Source organism: Sus scrofa, chromosome 4 (assembly GCF_054392235.1).
Source record: "Sus scrofa isolate SSC_HxYL_T2T_F1_AM1 chromosome 4, Sscrofa_HxYL_maternal_Yorkshire_Landrace_v2.0, whole genome shotgun sequence".
Taxonomy (NCBI): domain Eukaryota; kingdom Metazoa; phylum Chordata; class Mammalia; order Artiodactyla; family Suidae; genus Sus; species Sus scrofa.
The window spans coordinates 3,319,207-3,341,907 of record NC_139386.1 but is presented as its reverse complement, the minus strand read 5'-3'; the positions used below and the strand labels follow the sequence as shown (position 1 = coordinate 3,341,907).

Below are 22,701 nucleotides of genomic sequence, written 5' to 3'. Positions count from 1 at the left end.
ACTCTGGCCAACACGACCCGGGGGCCCTGCGCCCTGACCATTTCGTCATTAAAGAATTTGTCTCATTTTCCTGGTCTATCGGGTACATTTTACAAATATGAAACCACAGCTGTCCCATCCATCCGGACGTCTGTCTGTCCATCCCCTCACTCAACAGATGTTTAAACTGGCAGAGGGCAAGCACGGTGCTAAACACACCAAAGACGCCGCGAGCAGACAAAAACCGCTGCCCTTTTGGAGGGTCCGAGTGCCACGGAGGACGATGAGGCGGGGCGGCAGGGAAGGGAATGGGGGAGCTGCTACGGATGCAGGTCCCTGGTCAGAATCACAGGATGGTCATTAAGTCCAACCACAGAGCAGGGCACCTGCTCAGGCTTCTCTGCTGGGAGGGGCCGGCCCGCCCCCATCGCCCATTTCCCCACCTTCCCACATCCACGAAAATCCCTCGGCCGGTCCAGGCACCCGGCCCCTGCTGGCGTGCGGGCTGGTCACACACCCCCCCCCGCGTGTTCTCTCGCTCTCCGTCTTGCCAACTCTCTTTTCTCGGGATTTCCCTTATATACTGAAAGATGCGAAACATGTGACGCAGGTGTGACGCAGCTTTAAATTTTGTTCACAGTCCCCTTTGCAGAATTTTGTGAAAGTTTAATGGATTCACACGGGTCAGTCTTTTCCTTTGCGGTTTGGGCTCTATAAGCCTAAGAAACCCCCAGCTTTACCAAAACTAAGTGACTGTACAGCCGTACACTTTTTAAACCCTTCCCCGCCCTCGAAGTCGTTGGGTCTAATATTATCTCCTGAGTTCGCTGAATTAGAAAGTATTTGCTTTGGAGTTCCCATCGTGGCGCTGTGGTTAACGAATCCGACTAGGAACCATGAGGTTGCGGGTTCGGTCCCTGCCCTTGCTCAGTGGGTTAACGATCCGGCGTTGCCGTGAGCTGTGGTGTGGGTTGCAGACGCGGCTCGGATCCCGCGTTGCTGTGGCTCTGGCATAGGCCGGTGGCTACAGCTCCGATTCAACCCCTAGCCTGGGAACCTCCATATGCCGTGGGAGCGGCCCAAGAAATAGCAACAATAACAACAACAACAAAAAAGACAAAAAAAAAAAAAAAAAAAAAAGAAGAGAAAGTATTTGCTTTCAGACTTGTGTATTTATCTGATACGAACTTTGTTTATCGTATTCCAGCTTTCTCTTTTCTCCACATGTATAAGTGAAAGTTCCCGCACCATCTATGAAAAGTTCGGACTCCCTCTCACTGACTTCCGACGCCCGCCCCATCACCCCATATTCCTTCAGCTCCAAAATTCCTACCAGAATGTTTTTATAAAACTATGTTAGGTCTGCCATCTGGCTGACAACAATTATAAAACATCCTAGACTGTAAGATGAATTTGTATTTCAGCGGTAAAACAAAGGTGCTTCTTAGAATTAATGAGATCGGGTGGGTCACATCTCCCCATACTTGTGGATCCGATTTGGGCCTTTCTCTTCACTTTCACAAAATGTGTCTGTCACTGGACATTTATCAGACTGTTTCAATGCCTCTTGTTTCATAAACCTTAATACCTCACAGCGCAAGATGCCTCAACTTGCTCACATTGTTCAGTCTGTCTTGGCAACTTTCAGCTCAAGCTCCTTCCACAGGAATTCTTAGATTCGCTTGTCAGGTTGATTTTACGACTCCTGTCAGCATTTTGCTGCAATAATATGTAACTCAGAGACTAACCTGGGAGTTAACCGAACGCCTTCGCAACACTGAGGCTTCCACCCACAAACGTGGCACACAGTTCACAGTTTCATCAGGTCGATGTCTCTGCATCGTAATACTCTTCATAAAGGTCTTACATACGTTGTTAGATTTTTTTCAAAGCATCTTAGAGTATCCGTGACTACTGTGACTGGGAATCTTTTTAATAACTTACCGAATTTTATTACATGGGATTGTTTTTTTTTTTTTTTTTTTGGTCTTTTTCTAGGGCCGCACCTGTGGCATATGAAGGTTCCCAGGCTAGGGGTCTAAGCAGAGCTGTAGCCGCCAGCCTACACCACAGCCACAGCAATGTGGGATCCGAGCCGCATCTGCGATCTACACCACAGCTCACGGCAATGCCAGATCCTTAACCCACTGAGCAAGGCCGGGGATCAAACCCACAACCTCATGGTTCCTAGTCAGATTCGTTAACCACTGCACCATGACGAGAGCTCTGGGAATATTTTAAATTGTATTTTCTAACTGTATTTATTGGCATGGAGCTATGCTATTAACTTTTTTATGCTGAATCAGGAAAGCTAATGAACTCTCTCGCCAATTCTAACAGGTGTCTGTGGATTCTTCTGAATTTTCCCTACAAACAATCACCCACAAATAAAGATGGTTTTGTTTCTTCCATCCCAAAACATCTCTCATGTTTTCATCTTTTCCTACTGCATTAGCTAGAACTGCGATACTTTTTGAGAGGAAGCAGTAAAAACAGTCTTGCATCTGACTTAAAGGGTAATACGTGTGTTTTGGCCATCTGTATGTCTTCTTTGGAGAATTGTCTGTTTAGATCTTCTGCCCATTTTTTGATGGGGTTGTGGTTTTTTTTTTTTGGTGTTGAGCTGCAGAAGGTGTTTATAAATTTTGGAAGTGAATCCCTGTCAGTCACTTCATTTGCAAAGATTTTCTCCCATTCTGTGGGTTGTCTTTTCTTTTTCTTTAGGGTTTCTTTTGCTGTGCAGAAACGTTTAAGTTTATTTAAGTCCCATTTGTTTATTTTTGTTTTTATTGCCATTACTCTAGGAGGTGGATCTGAGAAGATAGAGCTGTGGTTTATGTCAGAGAGTGTCTAGCTTATGTTTTCCTCTAAGAGTTTTATAGTATCTGGTCTTATATTTAGGTCTTTAATCCATTTTGAGCTTATTTTTGTGTATGGTGTTAGGAAGTGTTCTTACTTCATTCTTTTACATGTGGCTGTCCAGTTTTCCCAGCACCACTTATTGAACAAGCTATCCTTTCTCCATTGTATAGTCTTGCCTCCTTTGTCATAGATTAGTTGACTGTAGGTATGTGGGTTTAATTCTGGGCTTTCTATCATGTTCCACTGATCTATATTTCTGTCTTTGTGCTAGTACCATATGGTTTTGATGGTTGTAGCTTTGTAGTACAGTCTGAAGTCAGGGAGCCTGATTCCTCCAGCTCCATTTTTCTTTCTCAGGATGGCTTTGGTTATTCTGGGTACTTTGTTCTTCCAAACAAACTTTAAAATATTTTTCTCAAGTTCTGTGAAAAATGTCCTTAATAATTTGATAGGGATTGATTGCATTGAATCTGTAGATTTCCTCAGGTAGTATAGTCATTTTGATAACATTGATTCTTCCAATCCACGAGCATGGTATGTCTTTCCATCTGTTTGTGTCATCTTTGATTTCTTTCATCAGTGTCCTATAGTTTTCAGAGTACAGATCTTCTGTCTCTTTAGGAAGGTTTATTCCTAAGTATTTTATTATTTTTGATAGGATTGTTTCCCTAATTTCCCTTTCTGATCCGTCCTTGTTAGTATATAGAAAGGCAGTCGACTTCTGTGAGTTAATTTTGTATGCTGTGACTTTGTCAAATTCATCAATGAGCTCTAACAGTTTTTTGGTAGTGTCTTTAGAATTATCTAGGTATAGGATCATCTCATCTGAAAATAGTGATAGTTTTACTTCTTCCTTTCCAATTTGGATTCCTTTTGTTTTCCTTCTCTGATTGCCATGTCTAAGACTTCCAAAACTATGTTGAACAGTAGTGGCAAGAACAGACGTCCTTGTCTTGTTCCTGATCTCAGTGGGAATTCTTTCAGCTTTTCACCATTGAGAATGATGTTGGCTGTGGGTTTGTCAAATATGGCCTTTATGATGTTGAGGTAGGTTCCTTCTATACCCACTTTCTGAAGGGTTTTTATCAGAAATGGGTGTTGGATTTTGCCAAAGACTTTTTCTGCGTCTATGGAGAGGATCACATGGTTTTGACTCTTCAGTTGTGAGTGTGGTGTATCACACTGACGGATCTTCGGATATTGAAGAACCCTTGCATCCCCGGGATAAATCCCCTTGATAATGATGTCCAATCCTTTTCATGTATCGTTGGATTCAGTTTGCTAGTATTTTGTTGAGGATTTGTGCATCTATGTTCATCAGTAAAATTGGCCCATAATGTTCAACATCACTCATTATTAGAGAAATGCAAATCAAAACCACTATGAGGTACCACCTTACACCAGCCAGAAGGGCCATCATCACAAAGTCTACAAACAATAAATGCTGGAGAGGGTGTGAAGAAAGGGAACCCTACTACACTGTTGGTGGGAATGTAAATTGGTGCAACCACTGTGGAAAACAGTATGGAGATTCCTCAGAAAACTAAAAATAGAATTACCATTTGATCCAGTAACCCCACTCCTGGGCATCTATCCAGAGAAAACTATGACTTGATACACACACTCCGATGTTTATTGCAGCACTATATACAATAACCAAGACATGGAAACAACCTTAAATGTCCATCAACAGAGGAGTGGATAAAGAAGACGTGGTACATACACACAATGGAATATTACTCAGCCATTAAAAGGGAAGAGATAACGGCATTTGCAGCAACATGGATAGACCTAGAAACTATCATGCTAAGTGAAGTTAGTCAGACAGTGAGACACCAACATCACAGGCTATCACTTATATGTGGAATCTAAAAAAAAAGGACACGGGGGAAAAACTGTAATTGCAATGTATACATGTAAGGATAACCTGACCCCCTTGCTGTACAGTGGGAAAATAAAAAAAAAAAAAAAAAAAAAAAAAGGACACAATGAACTTCTTTGCAGAACAGATACTTCCTCGCAGACTTTGAACAACTTTGGTTTCCAAATGAGACAGGTTGGGGGGATGGGAGGAATGCTCTGGGGGTTTGGGATGGAAATATTACAAGATTTGGTTGGGATGATCATTGTACAACTATAAATTTAATTGAGTAATAAAAAATGCTGTTAAAAAATTTAAAAATTTTTAAAAGGTAATACGTAAAAGTTTCGCCATTAACCATGACATTTCCTATAGATTTCTCACAGACACCTTTTATTAAGCTAATGATGCCCCGTGAATTCTTAGTTTACTGAGTGATTATTATGAATGCATGTTGGATTTTATTGAATTTTGTGTGTTTAAATTTTTTCCCGTAATTAATCTGCTAGTAATGATACGCAGCATTGAGAGGTTTTCTGACACAGAACCATCCTTGCATTTCTGAGATAAAGTCGACTTGGTCATGACTTTTGGTTCCTTTTCCACCCGGCAGATTTTGATTTGATAATGTTTTATTCTGGTTTTTTACACTGTGCTAAAATCCTAGCCCCCAGTAAAATTTCAGGACCCAGAACACGGCTAACTACTTCATATTATTTTTATTGGTATTTCAAAAAATGTTTATCTTATATTCTAACTGTCGGAGGTGTTTGGGTTTTCTCCTTCTAGTTTTTCTCTGCTTTGCCCAAGCTCTCCTCCTGGCACAGACGAATCAAAGCAGAACCTGACCAGGCCTGGAACTCCACACCCATCCCATCTATACAGCCATCATCACTGCATCTCCTGAGCTAAACCTTTACCTACATTCAGCACTTATTTCCTCAAATGGGATAATGTATCTTAAAGGCAATAGTAGAATATCTGGCATAAAATAGAGCTGATTCAACTTAACAAATTGCTGAATGTTCAATACACTAATTGAATTTTCTAAACCAACTTTCTTCAAGAACAAAGCATTTGGTGCAAATCAAAACTACAACGAGGTACCACTTCGCACTGGTCAGAATGGCCATTATTAGCAAGTCTCCAGGAGCTCCCGTCGTGCTCAGTGGTTAACGAACCCGACCAGGAACCATGAGGTTGCGGGTTCGATCCCTGGCCTCGCTCAGTGGGTTAAGGATCCAGCGTTGCCATGAGCTGTGGTGTGGGTTGCAGACACAGCTCGGATCCCAAGTTGCTGTGGCTCTGGTGGCAGGCAGCGACAGCTCCAATTCGACCCCTAGCCTGGGAACCTCCATATGCCACGGGAGCGGCCCAGGAAATGGCAAAAAGACAAAAAAAGCAAAAATCAAGTCTACAAATAACAAATGCTGGAGACAGTGTGGAGAAGAGGGACCCCTCCTGCACTACTGGTAGGAATGTACGTTGGTACAACCACTGTGGAAAGCAGTATGGTGGTTTTTCAGAAAACTAAATGTAGAACTAGCAGATGACCCAGCCATCCCACTCCTGGGCATATATCCAGACAAAGTATAATTCAAAAAGGTAAATGCACCCTTATGTTCATAGCAGCACTGTTCACAACAGCCAAGACATAGAAGCAACCTAAATTCTGGTGACAGATGATTGGATTAGGAAGATGTGCTGCATGTACACAATGGGATACTACTCAGTCACAAAAAAGAACAAAATAATGCCATTTGCAGCAACGTGAATGCAACTAGCAGGTCTCATACTAAGTGAAATAAGTCAGAAAGAGAAAGACAAATACCATATGATATCACTTCTATGTGGAATCTGAAATATGGCACACACGAACCTCTCTACAAAGCAGACACAGACTCAGATGTGGAGAACAAACTTGCGGTTGCAAAGCGGGGGAAGGGCGATAGACTGCGAGTTGGGGTTAGTGGGTGCAAACGATTCCAATTAGAATGGATAAGCAGGCATTCCCACTGTGGCTCCAACTAGGAACCATGAGGTTGCAGGTTCGATCCCTGGCCTTGCTCAGTGGGTTAAGGATCCCGCATTGCCATGAGCTGTGGAGACGAGGCTCAGATCCTGCGTTGCTGTGGCTGTGGTACAGGCCAGCGGCTACAGCTCTGGTTAGACCCCTAGCCTGGGAACCTCCATATGCCGTGGGTGCAGCCCTAGAAAAGACAAAACAAACAAACAAGCAATGAGGTCCTGCTGTACAGCACAGGGAACTACATCCAGTCCCCCGGGATAGACCACGATGGAAGATAGTATCATTAAACAGAGGAAGGCCTGACTGGTCACTTTGCTACAAACAGAAATTGGCACAACGTTGTAAATTAACCATCATAATAATAAAAAATAGCAGTGCAAGGATTTGGAAATGTTCCACATTTAAGCAATTTCTGAGGATGCACTTAATTCTTCACCAGCTACTGACTTCTCCACATGCCGAGCTTCCCCCAGGCCTCCTCTGGCCCCTTTGGAAACGCACCCCCAATGTGCAACAGGCAGGGGCAGCGTGTGTGCCGGTTGCCAGAACAGGCCATCAGGGCAGGTTCCAAGGGGTCGGTAGGTCCCACGTATGGGGGGGTGGGGTGTGAGTCAACACACATACACGCACACGCACACACTGGCCCCTCCACTTACAGGCAAGCCAATGTAAGGACCCCCTTTAAAACAGCAGGCTCCTGCGCCCCCTACTGAACACGGACTGGATGGTCGACAGGGACCTGCCTCGCGGCAGAGGGTCCCCCCCCAATACTCTGCGACCAGCCCCGTGGGAAGAGAACCTGAAAGAGAATGAACAATGAACGCGTGTATAACTGAATCATTCTGTTGCACAGCAGAAATGACTACAACTTTGTGAGCCAACTGTGCACTTCGATAAAACCTCCAAAAAATGAAAAAAACCGCACGAAGGCCCCAACAAACAAGGCATGCCCCAAGAAACCAGCACTATTTACACCTGTTTTTGAAAAGGAACAACAGGATGGCATTTCATCATTTTATCACTGAGCTTTTAAGCGTTGCTTGCACCTTGATGATACGGCTCTTGCCAGCCTGGCTCCTTGGTCACTGCGCTCCCTGGACTTCACAATGAATGGTAGCTACCAGCTTCTCAGAGGTTCTCTCGCAGCAGGCTCTGAGACCACTCGCCCTGTCACTAAGAAACAAGCTTGGCCAAGGGACTTCACCTCTACACGGCTCAGTTTTCGTATAGGAAAAAAAGTGGAAATAAGAGCCCTCGTTCTGCCAGATACTTGTGGTAACTAAATGCAGTAAAGTATGTGAAATGACCCGTTTCCTAACACGGGTGCTCAGTAAAGACTAGTTGCCTTCCATTTCCAGTCAAATACCCACTTCTTCTGTTCCTTCTGTATGACTGTCTCCTCCTCTCCATTCTTGGGCTCCGTGCTTTCCTCTGGGCTGCAACATCACGCGCTAAACACCCACCGTAGTGGGAATGTAAGCAGAAAACCCAATAGAGAAGCACTTGCACGAGCAAGAGCTTTCTACAGGAGAAACCTCCCTCCCAGGCCAGCCACAGCGTCACGGCCAAGAACCCCCCTCCCAGGCCAGCCACAGTGTCACGGTCAAGAACCCCCCTCCCAGGCCAGCCACAGTGTCACGGCCAAGAACCCCCCGCCCAGGCCAGCCACAGCGTCACAGCCGAAAACACCCCCCCCCCACCAGGCCAGCCACAGTGTCACAACCCTCTTATTCGCCATACGCATAAATGAATTCTTTCCTTTCGTGGGGCCAGCACGCGCGCTCTGGGCACACGTGCAGAAGCTCACGTCTCATAAGTGCCTCAATTTCTCTGTGGCTGCCTTATTCTAGGCACGAGACAGCAAGGCATAATCAGTAATTAGAGGCGACACGGAGCTGCACTGGCTAACGCTGTCAAGATAAGCTGGCTGTCAGATAAACAGCGCTATTTCAATTCCTTTGTCATAAAAGAGTCATAATATTTATTTATAGCTGGATAACTTCATGGCAGGAAGATGGGAAATCAAAGAATAAATCGGAACTCACCAACATTATCAGAGTTATTTTTATCTTAAGTGTGAACATCACTCTTAGGCTCTGGCCTAAATGAGCATAATTACAATGACTGATGAGACAGACAGACAGACGCGGCTCAATCACTAACAAGGCTTCATACTTTTAAAAAGCACTTTATATGCATTATTTCACTTGATTCTCCAGCTGCAGAGAGCTCGTTCCCAGAAGGGGGTGGTGAAGGTGGACCTGCCGCAGGGACCCATCACCCAGGAAAAGCCCATAGAGACGGCGCCCTGGCCGCTGGGACCAGACACATGCCTCGTGCCCGCACCAGGTGCCCGGGGCTGCGGGGGGTTAGCACACGCAGACTCTCATGCAGAACCTTCTACAGGAGAAAGGCAGTGGTGCTCTGGTTCCCTTAACCAGGAAGCACCTACGGAGACACTGTTTTGTGCTGGGTGCCGGCTCGGGTCCCGGGGGGCTCATCCTCAACCGCTGTATAACCGAGTGGGGCCAACACGACAAGACAAGAGACCCAAGCCAGCGGGGAGCACCAGACCTGACCACCCGGCGCGGACGCATGCAGGCCCCCGGTCGGGATGCCGTCCCTCCTCCTCGAACCACCATCAACCACGTCTCCAGGCGGCACCCATCCCTGGGCCAGACTCTGCCCTGTCAGCCGGAGGGCTTCTGCAGTCAGAGAAGAGGGCGTCCATGTCTGTCTTGGGCCCACGACCATCTCCGTCACCCGCCCAGGGTCACTGGAACCTGTACACACGACACCAAACCGTCCACGCGGAGGCGCAGGACAGCAGGCAGGCAGGGTGCCTGCCACCTCACCCCCCAACATGCCTCGCTGAGAACCTCGCATCCGGTGGCCTCGGACCCCATGGGGTTCCTCTCAGGCCAGGACCTTCACCCATCTCGCTGCAGCTCCAAGAAGACTTCAGGCAAGTCACCCAGAGGCTCGGGGCTGGCGGCACGCAGACTCCCTGCCGCAGCAGGCTCGGGAGGAGTCTGGGAGCAGGGCGTGCCCAGCTCTGAGCGCACGAGGAATGGCAGAGGGAACAACACAGGTTCTCGCGTTTTTGCGCCCAGCGTGTCCATTTGCCGTAGCAATCTGACCCTGCAAACACCATCTACAGCCGGGCGCTACTGATCACGTTTCCTGAAGGTGCCGGCCCACGTGGGGGTGCTGTTCTTGTTACACGCCCGGTCTCCCCATCAGAAAAGTGCCAGGCTAAGTCTTGTACCTTTGCCCTGGATGCTGCTGGGCGAAGCCAGTTGTCCAGGGACACTAAGGTAGCACAGATGCAAATATTCCCACTTTTATTATTATTTTTCCACTCCTGAGAGCAGGGTGCTGTCAACCTCGGATCTCACCCCCAGGCACCCAGTCAGTGGCCCAGGTTGGGAAGGCCCAACTGTAGGTTCCTCGGGCTCCTGCAGGAGTAAGAACTTCTCTGGATGAGTCCCTGGGCCTCAGGCAGCTGCTCACGGTGAAGAGTTGCCGTGTTGATTTTTTTTTTTTTTTTTTTTTTTTTTTTTTTTGTCTTTTTGCCTTTTCTAGGGCCGCTCCCACAGCATATGGAGATTCCCATGCTAGGGGTTGAATCGGAGCTGTAGCCACCAGCCTACACCACAGCCACAGCGATGTGGGATCCGAGCCGTGTCTGCGACCTACACCACAGCTCACGGCAACGCCGGATCCTCAACCCATGGAGCAAGGGCAGGGATCGAACCCGCAACCTCGTGGTTCCTAGTCGGATTCGTGAACCACTGCGCCACCATGGGCCCTCCGAGTTGCCGTGTTGATTAAAATGCATCTAAATCGTCTCCCTCCCAGGTGCCTGGCAAATGCACGCTACCTCCCTGCTCCTTCGCTCAACTTGACCCAGCATGTGACACACAAATACGAGCCCTGAGAGGCTCGAGGAACCCACATAACACTATATGTATAAACACACACACACACACACAGGTACACACGTCCACATATAGGCAGCTCTGGGTAACACCTTATACAGCTTGAAGGATTCCAACTGGCCGAAGGCGGACCGGGAGAGCCACCACCCGCGGTGCTGTGCCGCCAGGCAGGCGGCCGGCTGCCTCCATGCGGAAGGTGCGCCCACGGCCGAGGCGGTGCCACGGGCACACACTGAGAGCCTGCCAAGCTCTCCCTCCATCAGCACAGCGACCTGCGGTGTGATTACTGTCGTCCTCGTTACACAGGTGAGCAAAGTGAGGACAAGCTCCCTGGGGCGGAACGAGCCCCGTCAAAGGAACTGGCCCCGTGTGCACACTCAGATCTACGGAGTGACGGGCCAGCCGGGTGCTGCTGCAGAGCCAGGGACGCCGACCCACCAGTCTGGGATGGCCCGCATGGGAAAGAATCTGAAGCAGAATGGACGCGTCACGTGTAACGGACTCGCTTTGTTTTACGGCAGAAATGAACGCAACCGTGTAAACCAACGATGCTTCAAAACAGGCTAAAAACACACAAGAGAAAACGGAATCGGCCCCCAAATCACCGGGAGCCACCGGTGGCAACTTGAACCAGGAGAGGAGGCGAGATCAGGACAGAGACTGAAACCACACAACCGGCTGGGAAGCAAACCGCAGCCACTGGCACATTTAATTAAGGGCCAGGGAGGAAGAGGGTGGAAGGTGCTGAGGCGGCCGTGGGGCCCAGGAGCCAAGAGAAGGACCTGCGACAAGGCCCGGGGCCACGGAGGGCTCTCTGGTGCCGCCCCTTCGGCACTGTGGCCTAGAGTTGCTTTTTTCTCTCGGTAACAGGTAAGAACAGAATGAGCAAGTCTAATTCCTTGGGCAGCACAGGTCTCTAGGGGCGTCTAGCACGAGAGACAGCAGAGCTCCACTGGCAGGTACGCGGCATCAACGCCCGTGACACGACGGGCACAGGTTCCTCTCCCTCCCATCCAGGCTGCAAAGAACCGACTACCCAGAGAGGTGGGGAGGTGAGATTGACAGTGGATGATGGGGGGGGCCCCTGGAGGAGCCGGGGTCCCTGCACGAAGGACAGGAGCTCAGGGGCGGGCAGGGGATCCCTGCCGCTGACCAGCCTTCCCTGCCCTCCGGTCTGCCGGCAGGGGCTGCTGAAATCGAGCAACACGGTGGGGCGTGGCTGAAACAGCAGAAATGCACTGTCCCCCCCTTCTGGGGGCTGCAGGTCTGGACCAAAGTGTGGGCAGGCCTGGGTCTCCCTGAGGCCCCTCCTGGGCCCAGAAGTGGCCGCCAGCAGGTTCACAAGCAGAAGAGAGTGCCTTCCCGCCAGGACCAAGGGACGTCTTTGCCTTTGTCTGGGTCTCGTGTAACTTCTTCCAGGGGTGTTTGCGGTGTTCAATACATAAGTCTTCTACTTCCTTAAGTCTATTCCTAATTAATTTATTGTTTTTAACGCTATTATCAAAAGAATGGTTTCCTTCACGCCCTGCAACCGGCTGCAGGTGTTCGTGGGTCCTAACAGCCTTGTGGTGGGTCACTCACGCGGACCACACCGCCTGCCAGCAGAGGCAGCTTACTTCCTCCTTTCTAAGCGGGGTGCTCTGCCTTTCACCACCTAGCCCGGTTATCCGCCTCCAACCTCCCACACGACGGGGGACAGGAAGAGCTAGAGCGGGCATCACCCTGCCTCTCGCCGTAAGGGAGGTGTCGGCAGGGCTTTGCACAGGCGCCCTTTACCCGTGGGAGGGCATTGTTCTCTTCCTGACAGGGCTGTTTGTGCCAGGTCTGCACAGGCCCTGTGCCCACAGCGGCCAGAGCGGTCTCTCCAAGGCAGGCGGATCCAACCACAGGCTGGATCTCTGGGAGCAAATCGGTGGGGCTCTCCCTGGACCCTCGGCTTCCCCCCCCCCCAGGTCTTGGTTCTCCCTCCCCCCACCGTCTGGAATGTGATTTCTGTGACCACCCATTTCCCCAACGATTCCTCTAAAACTTTGTTTTCTTTCAGCCTAGAAACTTCCCCTAAACAGAGTCTCGCGGGCGCCCCACCCCGAGCTGCCAATACTGTGTCCATGTGTTTCCTTAAAGCCACGTTACCACGGGACGTGAACAGGCCTGTCTCCCGTCAAAGCAGCATCTCTGCCTTGCTGACCTTCGCCCCCAGCACCTGGCGCGGGGCCGTAACAGGTGGCACAGGTGGATGAACGAACAAGCGGCTCCTCACCCCACCCCCCACTGTCCTGGCAGAGTGGGTTTTTCTCAAGCGCAAATTTGATCATAAAGCTCATTAAAATCCCTCCAACAGCTGCTGACACCCTTCAGGAAGAAGCCCCAAACTCCCACCTAAAAGACTAAAGGCCTCTTCACGACCTGCCCCAGCCCCACAGCCCTCCGCCAGCATCTTCCGCCACACACCCCATTCCCTAAACCCCCGAAAACCACCACGACCCCAAAGCCGGGGCGCTTTGCAGCCTCCCCACCCCCCGCCTCTGCTCGCCATTGTCCCCCCGCCGGCCGGCCCCGAGCATCCTTCTCCTCTGCTCACCCGGAAACCCGCCAACCGCTTGTTCCAGAGTTAGTTCCCACGTTGCCTCTGAGCCCCAGATCTGTTTATACAGCTGTTTATACACTTCGCTTGGCTGTTTCAACGGCACCCACACTTCCCAAACCTGGGCGTGAACCCATGACCAGGCCCACCCCGCCAGTGCCAAGGAAGAGAGCTCCCTTCCTGCCCGCTCCCAGCTCAGCCGTGGCTCCACCGTCGACCCAAGTCCGTCTCCTCTTTAAATCCTCCACGGCAAGGGCCAGTGGCGTTGTTCCCACGTGGCTCAGACAACCGTCCACTTCTCCCCGGCTCTGTGCCACCGCCGTGCTTCTCTTGGCCAAGTGTGACCGTGTCCCGATGGGTCCCCTTCCACACCGGCCTCCACGCCGCCTGCAGGAACCGGGGTCCAGATCTTCCCTCCTGACTCCTCTCCTCCGTCCCCCACGCGGTCCTCCAAAGCCCCCCCCATAAACTCACCACGGGCCAGGTTCCCAACCACAGCACCCGCCCCCTGGCCCCCTGTCATCTTCCGTCTCTGCTCTTCCTCAGGGAAGTACCGTCCGACACCTTGTCCAGGTCGGCCCGTGACCTTGTGGGGTCACACTCCTCTTCCTCGCAGTTTTATCCCAATTTGAAGCGATGCCCTCACGTGAGTGGGAGGGCGTGCGTAGGGGCCGTGGGAGGAGGACCGTGCCCGCTGCCCGGCACATGCCCGGCAGAAAAGGTACACAGCATCTGTCAGGTGCACACGTGGACTCGCAGGTGGCAGTGACCTGCTCCCCTGGGAGCCACGGGTCCTCACGGGAGGCCAGCACAGACTGGGCTCTGGACACCAGGCTGTGGTGATGCCTGCTGCTGCATCGCCCCCTACTGGCCCGCGAGTTCCGTCCAGACAGGAGGCTCCCTTTCAACCCCTGACACTCGGCAGATGCTCGATAAATAGCTCACAATGGGGGGAATCCCAGGTGCCACTTAAAACGGCACGAGTTTTTGCTGGTAAACACAAGGGCAGGGAAAGCTAGATGGGTCTCCAGGTTGGAAACCCATCGGCTTTAGCAAGGGGAGACCCAGACCCTCTCCTGGTGCGTCTCTAAGGCAGAGGCGCAGAAGGCAGGGCCAGGATCAAGGCCAGGAAGAGCCTGACCCCCGTCCTTGGACAGAATCACAAAGCAGAGACCCCACCGCCACTGCCCACGTGCCATAGGGGGAAAAAATCCCTGTGTTTGGTAGAGACCGGACTAGATTCTCTTTGGATTCAGTAAATATCTGTTGAACACTTACTGCCTGAATGCCAGGAACAAAGGAGAGACCTGCAGAGAAGCCTCCCGCACACCCCTGGGGAGCCTGCAAACGACCACTGAAATCGCTTCCAACCTCAGAGCCTAAGAAGCCACTTCAAACAGTTCAAAGGCAAACCCCGTTTGTTTTAGTAAGTAACCCTTCGGCCAAGAAGATCAATTTCTGTGCCTCTATGGACATGTGACCTCTGACTGTCAATCAATGCCCTAAAAAGCAGGCTAGCGAAGCCAACTGACTGTATAATTTGGTTCTTGCAACAGTTGCCAAATTGATTGGCAATGCCTAACGGGAAGAGGGGCTATGTTCTAATAACGACAGCAGCAAAAGACATCGCGCTTCTTTTGGAGACACTTGTGAAACTAGCAAATAGCTTATCTGAGAGCCACCGCTTTGCAAGGTCATGGGCATACCTCAGAAACCAGAGTGGCCAAGGCCACTGCTCGTGGCCTCCAACGAAGGGCCTCGGGATGTGGGAGCCCGGGTCTCCTCTCCCACTGGCTGTGTGACGGGGACAACTTCCTCCCTCTCCGAGCCTCGGCCTCCACATGGAAGGAAAGGCCTCGGCGCAGATGGACTGTCCTGAGATTCCAAAGAGCAGCCCAGCAACAGCCTGGACAGGGCCTTGGCACCGACCCGGGAGCAAGGCGCGTGGGTGTCCCATCCAACCCGGACGCCCACTGGCTGGGTCACACCAGGGCAACCCGCATCATCCGAAAGCCTTACTGCTCCCTCGGAAAAGGGAGAACGATGGTGCCGTTGGCGCCCGGGGCTACCGGAAGGCTCACCCGAAAGACGGAGGCCAAAGCGCGGTGCTCGCCTTCCGTCATCACCTTCCGTAAATGCTATCAAACTATTGTTTAATCACAAATTTGCTCTCTTTTTGCAAGCATGGAAGAATCAAGCCGCATGATATCTGAAAACAATCGGTATCTGCGTCAGGAGCCGAGCGACAGTTGGCAATTCTGGAACAAGAGTGCCTGCCGAGGGGCAAGCGGCTCGTCCCCGCCCTCTGCGGCCACAGGCTCAGGAAGACGAGGAGAGGCGGCCTTTTCTCAAGTTACCACCACAAAGAGAAGAGAACAGCCACTGACACAACGTTAGGAGGGACTGTCACAGGCTCTCCAGGATGAAGATGTGGCCGAGAAGGTATGTAAGCACTTTTTAAAAGTGAAAAACTGAGAGAATGACAAAAATTTCAGTGTAGGGAGGACAGAGCCTTAACAAAACAGGTCCAAACAGAATGAGCATAAAGCCATCATGTGGCAGAAACAACCGGGTATGTGCTCCTTCTGCATTCAGAAGCCTTCCTCCTCTCCTCTCTGTGGACAAGGGGGGGGTCAGGGGACCCTCCGCCAGCATGGCTCTGGGGAAAGTCCAGCGCAGAATGAGACCCCATGTGACATCCTGGAGCAGTAAGCAAGGGGCTAAGGATCCAAGTCAAAGGAAAAATTCAAGTTTCTTCAACAAGCAGAACTTTCACACGCCAAATCTGCATTAGGTCACAAACTTTTTCTAAATTCAGTCAATTTTCTTTTTAAAAAAAGAAGAGGAATTCTTTTTTATAAAACTAATATATTTTCACTGTCAAAATGTTAGGAGACATCGAGAAGCCAAAAGAAAGGAAAAAACACAATGTAATCCCCAAACACAGAAACAATCCTTGCTGACATCTTGGTGTGTCCCTCTAGACTCCTCTGTACCTACATGCGTGTCATTCGTACGGTTTCCTTAACACATTACTCAAGTCCTGGATATCTTTCCATGTTAACATGTCCTTCTAGATCTTCATTTTTAATGGCCATATATCATGTGGCTGTAGCGTAATTTAGCTAATTAATCATGTATTCTTGGGTGTTTGGTGAACTTATTAATTCCGGTATTACAAGTAATGCTATGACCACCCAGTAAATACATCTGTGTGCATTACTTTCTCTAAACATTAATTAAAGCATGCAACTGTTGGATCAAAAGATCTGCACACCAGAATGGGTCAAATAATGACCCCCCCAAGGACATCCACTCCCAACCCCAGACCTGTACATGTGGCTCCTCTAAGAAAGGGCTTTGCAGATGTGACTCGGCTAAGGACCTTGACTGAGGAGCCGCTCTGGCTTATCCAGGAGGCCCTACGTGATCGCAAGGGTCCTTATGCGGGGAAGAGGGAGGCAGGAGAGTCAGAGCCGCAGAGGCGAGGGGCCAGGGGCCAAGACGGGCAGGCGCCTGGAGGCTGGAAAAGGCAAGGAAACTGCTCCTCCCCGGGGCCTCCCGAATGAAGACAGGCCTGGACTTCCACCCAGAGGGCTTCCGTCCTACAGAACACAATGCACTAAACTCAGGTTGCTAGTAAAACCTCCGAATTTATGGTCTTTGTTACAGCAGAAATAGGAAACATACACGTTATTAATAAATACAGTGTTACTTCTGGAGGGAGCTGCACTGGATGAAGCAACACCACTCCCCACTCTGGTCCCGCCAGCTCGTCAGTGCTTCTGCTCTGCAGCCACAGGCTCGGCTGCGCAGGAGGCTGCGCAAACCGCAGAGGACAATGCGATTCACGTTTTCTTGGGCATCTACCATGTGCCAAGCATCGTGCTGGGCCGGTCTCGTACATGTCTTCCTGACCTGGGAAGCAGGACCTCCTTAATGTGCGTTTTCAGGTCAACAGCAACACCTCAAGAACTGACCTCCCAAATTCGTGTAATTAGTCAACAAATACTGAAACGGCCCCCGTTCTATCCCTCGGTGCTCAACAAGGGAGCCCCTCCCTGCAGGTGACAAGGTGGAGGAGCCAGGCGGGAGTGAGTCCCCTTCGCACTTTATTTAACACAGACACGGAGGTGTCTCCCCTGCACAGGCCTGCCTCCCACCAGCCTGCCCGCCTCGTCCACAAGCAAAGCAGAAGTTCATGGACAACCAACGCCAGTTCTTCCGAACCTCACCCAAGCCACCCAGCTCAAGCCGAGAAGGAAATCAGGTCTCTTACTCTGCAACTCCAAAGAAAATCAAGGATTACATGTTTAAAAAGGAGAAAAAAAGCAAATAACCTCCTCCTTGCTGGTCTGGGCGTCCTCAGACAGCAGCACAGCTCAACGCTTCGCTGAGAAAGGGCAGCCCCGTGTGGCGAGACTCGGAACTGCAATGCCGGGCGGCCCAGACGCCTCCAGCTTCTACCCAGAGTTAGTCTCTGGACTGCTGTTCTAGAAGCTGCTGCCCTAAGTCACCAGTCAAGAAGGGAGCAGACACCAGTGAGCCAGACTGTCCTGGGTTCCGAAACTAGCGAGTTCTATCACGACACACACACAAATGGGCAGCAGTCAGCGATGACCACGTGTCCATGATGTGCCCTTTTACCGTGTCCAGGTCCCAAACCACTGGCTGGTGTGGTCGTCCGTGGCTATTATCACCCCACTTTACAGATGAGGAAGTTGAGGCTTGGAAGGGTTTAACGGCTCGCTGGAAGGTCTCGTAGCTGCTAACCGAGGACCTCCAGGCTTCCCTGGACTCCAGCCGGACCTCACTGGAAGCTAGCAGGCCTAACCCTTCCTCCTCTCCCTTTCCCGAGACAGAACCAAGCACCGTCTGCAGGCTTCACGCGGCCCTGACTGTGCTCCAAGCACCTTGCAAGCATGATCCCCACTCTGCACAGCACTCAGGCAAACCTCAGCTCATCTCACAGACGTGGAAGCCACGGCTCCAAAGGGGAAGCGGCCGGCCCAGGATGACAGGCGGGCAAGGAGCTGAGTCAGGACTCACCTCATCCTCTGCTCCAGACATAACTGTTCACTTGGCTACTTCATGCAGTCGCAACAGACTGAACAATGGGCTCAAGCTCTAAATTCAAGCGAAGCAAGGCCTCGATGGGCAGAGAGGGAGAAGGGGGTGGCAGGTGTGTGAGTTCAGTTGGAAGAGGCCACCCCACAACAGAGACACTAACAGGGGCAACCTGATTCCCCACATAGGACAGCCTCCCCAGGCCGAGTCCCAGATCCCGGCAGTGCCAGGCAGGGGGGACCTGGAGACGCCACCCTCCGGTCCACTGCGTGCCAGCTTCTGTGCACAGAGTGGCCCAGCACGGTCACCAGACCTCCGCCGTGACCCGAGCCCCACCACGTGACACAGTCTACCCGGCGGAGCTCACGGCCCACTGCTCTGCAAGCGCAGTGCTCTCCACCGAAGCTCGGGACCCCCGTGAAACTGACGAGGACTGAAATCCGCTTGCTGCCGCGGGAAAAAGCCCAAAGAACGATGCGGGGCGGCCACGGCCCGCCACCCGGCCTCACCTCCCACCACGCGACACGCTCGCGCCCCATCACCCAGCCGCGGCACCAGCCGTGCTAATAAGCGCCTCGAAGCTTCCCCGACACCCTGCCATCCTCGGTCCCCTGCGTGGAAGGCTTCTCCCTGTGCTCCAGCCTAGTCCGCGATTGGTCCTCCCGCCCTTTGCCGCTCTGGCCTCCGGAGAGACAGTGTGCACAAGACCCATGTCTCGGTCCTGACTCATTTCTCCTACGTTTTACAACCAAGCTTCAGGAGAGTAGTTCCCCGCCACGTACCTGATCCCGAGACCACAACGACCACACTCCCGCTCTGCCCCGGCCGCTGCCGGCCGCTCTCCATCCCTCTACGAGGTGGTCCGCAGCCCCCATGTTGCCCAACTCGGGAGAGTTTGCACAGTTTTCCTCCGGGACCTCCCTGCTGTTAAGCATTTCACCTGTTTTGACGACCCCGGGCTTCTGTGACCCAGCCGTCTTCCTGCTTCCTCTTCATTCTCTTCTGTGGACATCTCCCCATCTTCCTCGGACACCGCTCACACCCGGCTCCTCTCCCGTAGGGTCACCCCCGCCCCGTAGTGGCCGCCACACTGCAGCGCCCTTCCCTCCACCGGGTGCTCAGTGCACAGTCACCATCCCTGGCTCGGACCTGTCCCCGGGGGCTTGGACAATCCGCTCCTCTGCGCCGGGCACAGGGGCCAGGACTCGGGCATCCGGGTGGGATTCCCGGTGAAGACGAACCCAACCGCTCGCCACCAGCCGGGAGCTGGTACGACGGCCACTCAGCAGATGGAGGGAGACTCCTCGTCCTCAATCTCCCAGCTGGAGCAGCTGCTATTAGGCTTATCTGGATCCAAAAGCCACCCTCTCTCCATCAAACCACTCAAAACAAAAATACGGACAGCTGAATCAATCAAACACCAGTCCTGGCTGTCAGCTGCCGTTATTCCGACAAGGATACAGAGGAGTCTAAGTGACAGTTCCTCACCTTAAATCTTACCCTCAAGATTCAGGGGGTGAACGTGCCGAATCCACGTCCATGCCATGTCGCACCCAGCACAGCAGCCCCGCCCCAACCCACAGCCTCGCTGATTTCCATCATCTGGGTTCAGGCTACGGAAAACTGGAGAAACACACAATTCCTAAGTTTTAAACTGTGCTGTTCCGAGCAGCGTGAGGAAACCTCACTCTGTCGCACCCTGTCCCAGCACATCCCCGCCGTCAGCGACTTAGCCAGCCTGGGCGTCGGGTGGACAGGTGCTCTTGCAGTGCTCATAAGCAAGTAACCCCTATTTCACTCAACAATGACCCCAAAGAGAAGCCGTAAAGTGCTCCCCTTAAGTGAAAAGGTGCACATTTCCATTTAATATAAAGAAAATAAACCCTATCCTGAGGTTGCTCAGATGTACAATAAGAATGAATCTTCTGGCTGTGAAGTTGTGAAGAAGGAGAAAGAAATTCATGCCAGTTTTGCTGTTGTACTTCAGACAGCAAAGCTGAAGCCACAGCATGTGAGAGGTGCCTGGTTGAGATGGGACAGGCATTTAATCTGTACAGTAAGATTGTGGGAGAAAGAGACAGACCACATTCACAGAACTTTCGTGACAGTACGGTCTTGGGACTGTTCTATTTTATTGTTAGCTTTCATTGTTCCTCTCTTACGGTGCCTAATTTATAAACTGAACTTTATCACAGGCACGTGTGTATAGAAAAAACCCAGGATACACAGGGCTCAGTATATCCACGATTTCAGGCACCCAGTGGTGGGTCTTGGAATATAACCCACAGAGGAGGGCGGATGTCTGTCCAACTGCAAAGAGTGACATCTCTAGGATATGGTGACACTGATAATTAGGTGACGGGTAAATGCTGTGTCAAAGATTTTCCACAAACAAGGGTGAAGTGTCGTGAGTGGATGGGGAGGAAAGCATTCATCCTTCCGGGGCCTGTGTCGCATGCCACCAACACGTGAGGCACCTTGCACCTGTCAGCTCATCTCATCCTCAGAACCACCTGGGCCAGCATCACGGTGTGGAGACCCAGATTCTCAGAGCTGATCAAGATCACACAGCTGGTAAGCTGCTGAAACGGGTCTCAAACTACACCTGACAGTTTGGGCCAGCTTCCACCGTAGACATGCTGAATGCGTAAGGCCATGAGAGCCTCTGAATAGGAATACCTCAAAGAAAACGGGAGAGTCAGGAGTAAACTCCAGCAGGAAATGGAGCTGAAGATGAGTAGTAAGCGCCTAATATTTTGTAAGCCGTGAGCAGGTGTTTTTCTTCTTTTACTCCAAAATAAAAGGTCATGTACAAGCTGACCTAGGACTTCTATAAAGAAACGGCCATAATTGCATAAGAATGTCTTCCCTCCCATGGTGATCAACCAGACAGGCAGGTCCCCTTTCACTGGGTGCTCAGCTCTGCTCTGTGTGCACCTGCTCCAGGAGCACCAGCCACGCAGCAACAGGAAGCGGGCATGCAGGTGGCAGCAGTGAGGTTCTGCAGGGATCTGTGCTGCTACTGCATGAAAGGGGGCCACTGGTCAGGAGTCAGGAAGTGGAGGAACTGAAGATGAGGGAAAACTATCACCCCCCCCCGAAACAAGCCCCCCCCCCCAACCAGGACCTACCCGATGAAGGATCACAGATGTCAAAGGGCATCCACTTGTCTTCTCAGGGTAGCCCCAGGTTATTTTGTCACCACACACCCTGGCCTCTCAAAGTGATCATGGTGATTTTCTCTTTAATCCAGGTTGCAGTGTAGACACTTCATTCCTTTGCATGGCTGAGTAATATTCCACTGCGTGGATATACCGCAATTTGTTTATCTATTCATCTGCTGATGGTCCTTTGGCAGTTTCTACCCTTCAGCTATTGTGAACATGATTGTATAGCTGACCCCTGAGCAAGGGTGAGGGGTGACGCCCCCCAACAATCAAAGATCAGCCCTCCAAATACGCAGTTCTGCATCCATGGATTCAACCAACCATGGATCGTGTAGTTAGGATTTGGCGAAGAAAACCCACATGCAAGTGGACCCATGCCTTTTAAACCTGCAGTTTTCAAGGCATTTTCTGAACGTGTTCAGTTCTCAGGTGAATTCCTAGGAACAGAATTGCTGAGCCACAGGCTAACTGTTCAACTTTCTGCCACATTGCCAAACTGCCAAACCGCTCTCCACAGCAGCCGGCACTCACATCCCCACCGGCAATGCCACAATATTTCCACGTGCTCCCTAGAGTGTTACTGCCTGCTCTTTTGATAACGGCCATCCTAACGGGTGTGAGGTAGCCCCTTGCTGTGGTCTGACTTACACTTGACAACCGTTTTTGATTTTAAGTATCACCGATATTCCCTGTAGAACACTAGGAAGTAACGTTATTTTTACTTACTTAAGGCCTAGCCGATGTTCCCAAGTTCTGCCGGGCTGCACAAGCTCCTCGGGACCCGAGCCTCACCCCGTGCTCCCCTCACTGCTTGTGGGCTCCCCTGCCCGGCTCCCCAGGGACCGTGAGCAGCATCTCCAGTGTCCACTCCTTCGTTCAACAGCCTCAGCGGATGCTCATCCTTTCCAAGGGCCCCAGGTCCCCGGCCGACAGTGCCACCCACCCACCTGTGTGTGTGTGTGTGCACGTCCGTGGTGGCAGGAGAAGCACTAAGACCAGCACTTGGGAGACCTCTTCCACTGAGCGACAAAAGCAGCAGCAAGGAACACAATTCCAGAAACAGAACAAAGCAACAAAGGAAATGAACCCGACAGATGGGAAGACAAAAGTGGCTCAGCTAGTTTACAAAACTTTTCATCAGGCTTTTCACCGAAAGTGAGGCCGTCTTGTCATGAATGCTCTTTGCTCTTTGTGCCCTAGCAGGACACTCG

General features: G+C 51.3%; 1 protein-coding gene across 6 annotated transcripts in view; it reads right to left on the bottom strand.

The window, feature by feature from the left end:
- The window catches only part of TRAPPC9 (trafficking protein particle complex subunit 9), a 472,116-nt gene that overhangs the window by 266,689 nt on the left and 182,726 nt on the right, over positions 1-22,701 (bottom strand). The window lies entirely within an intron of this gene.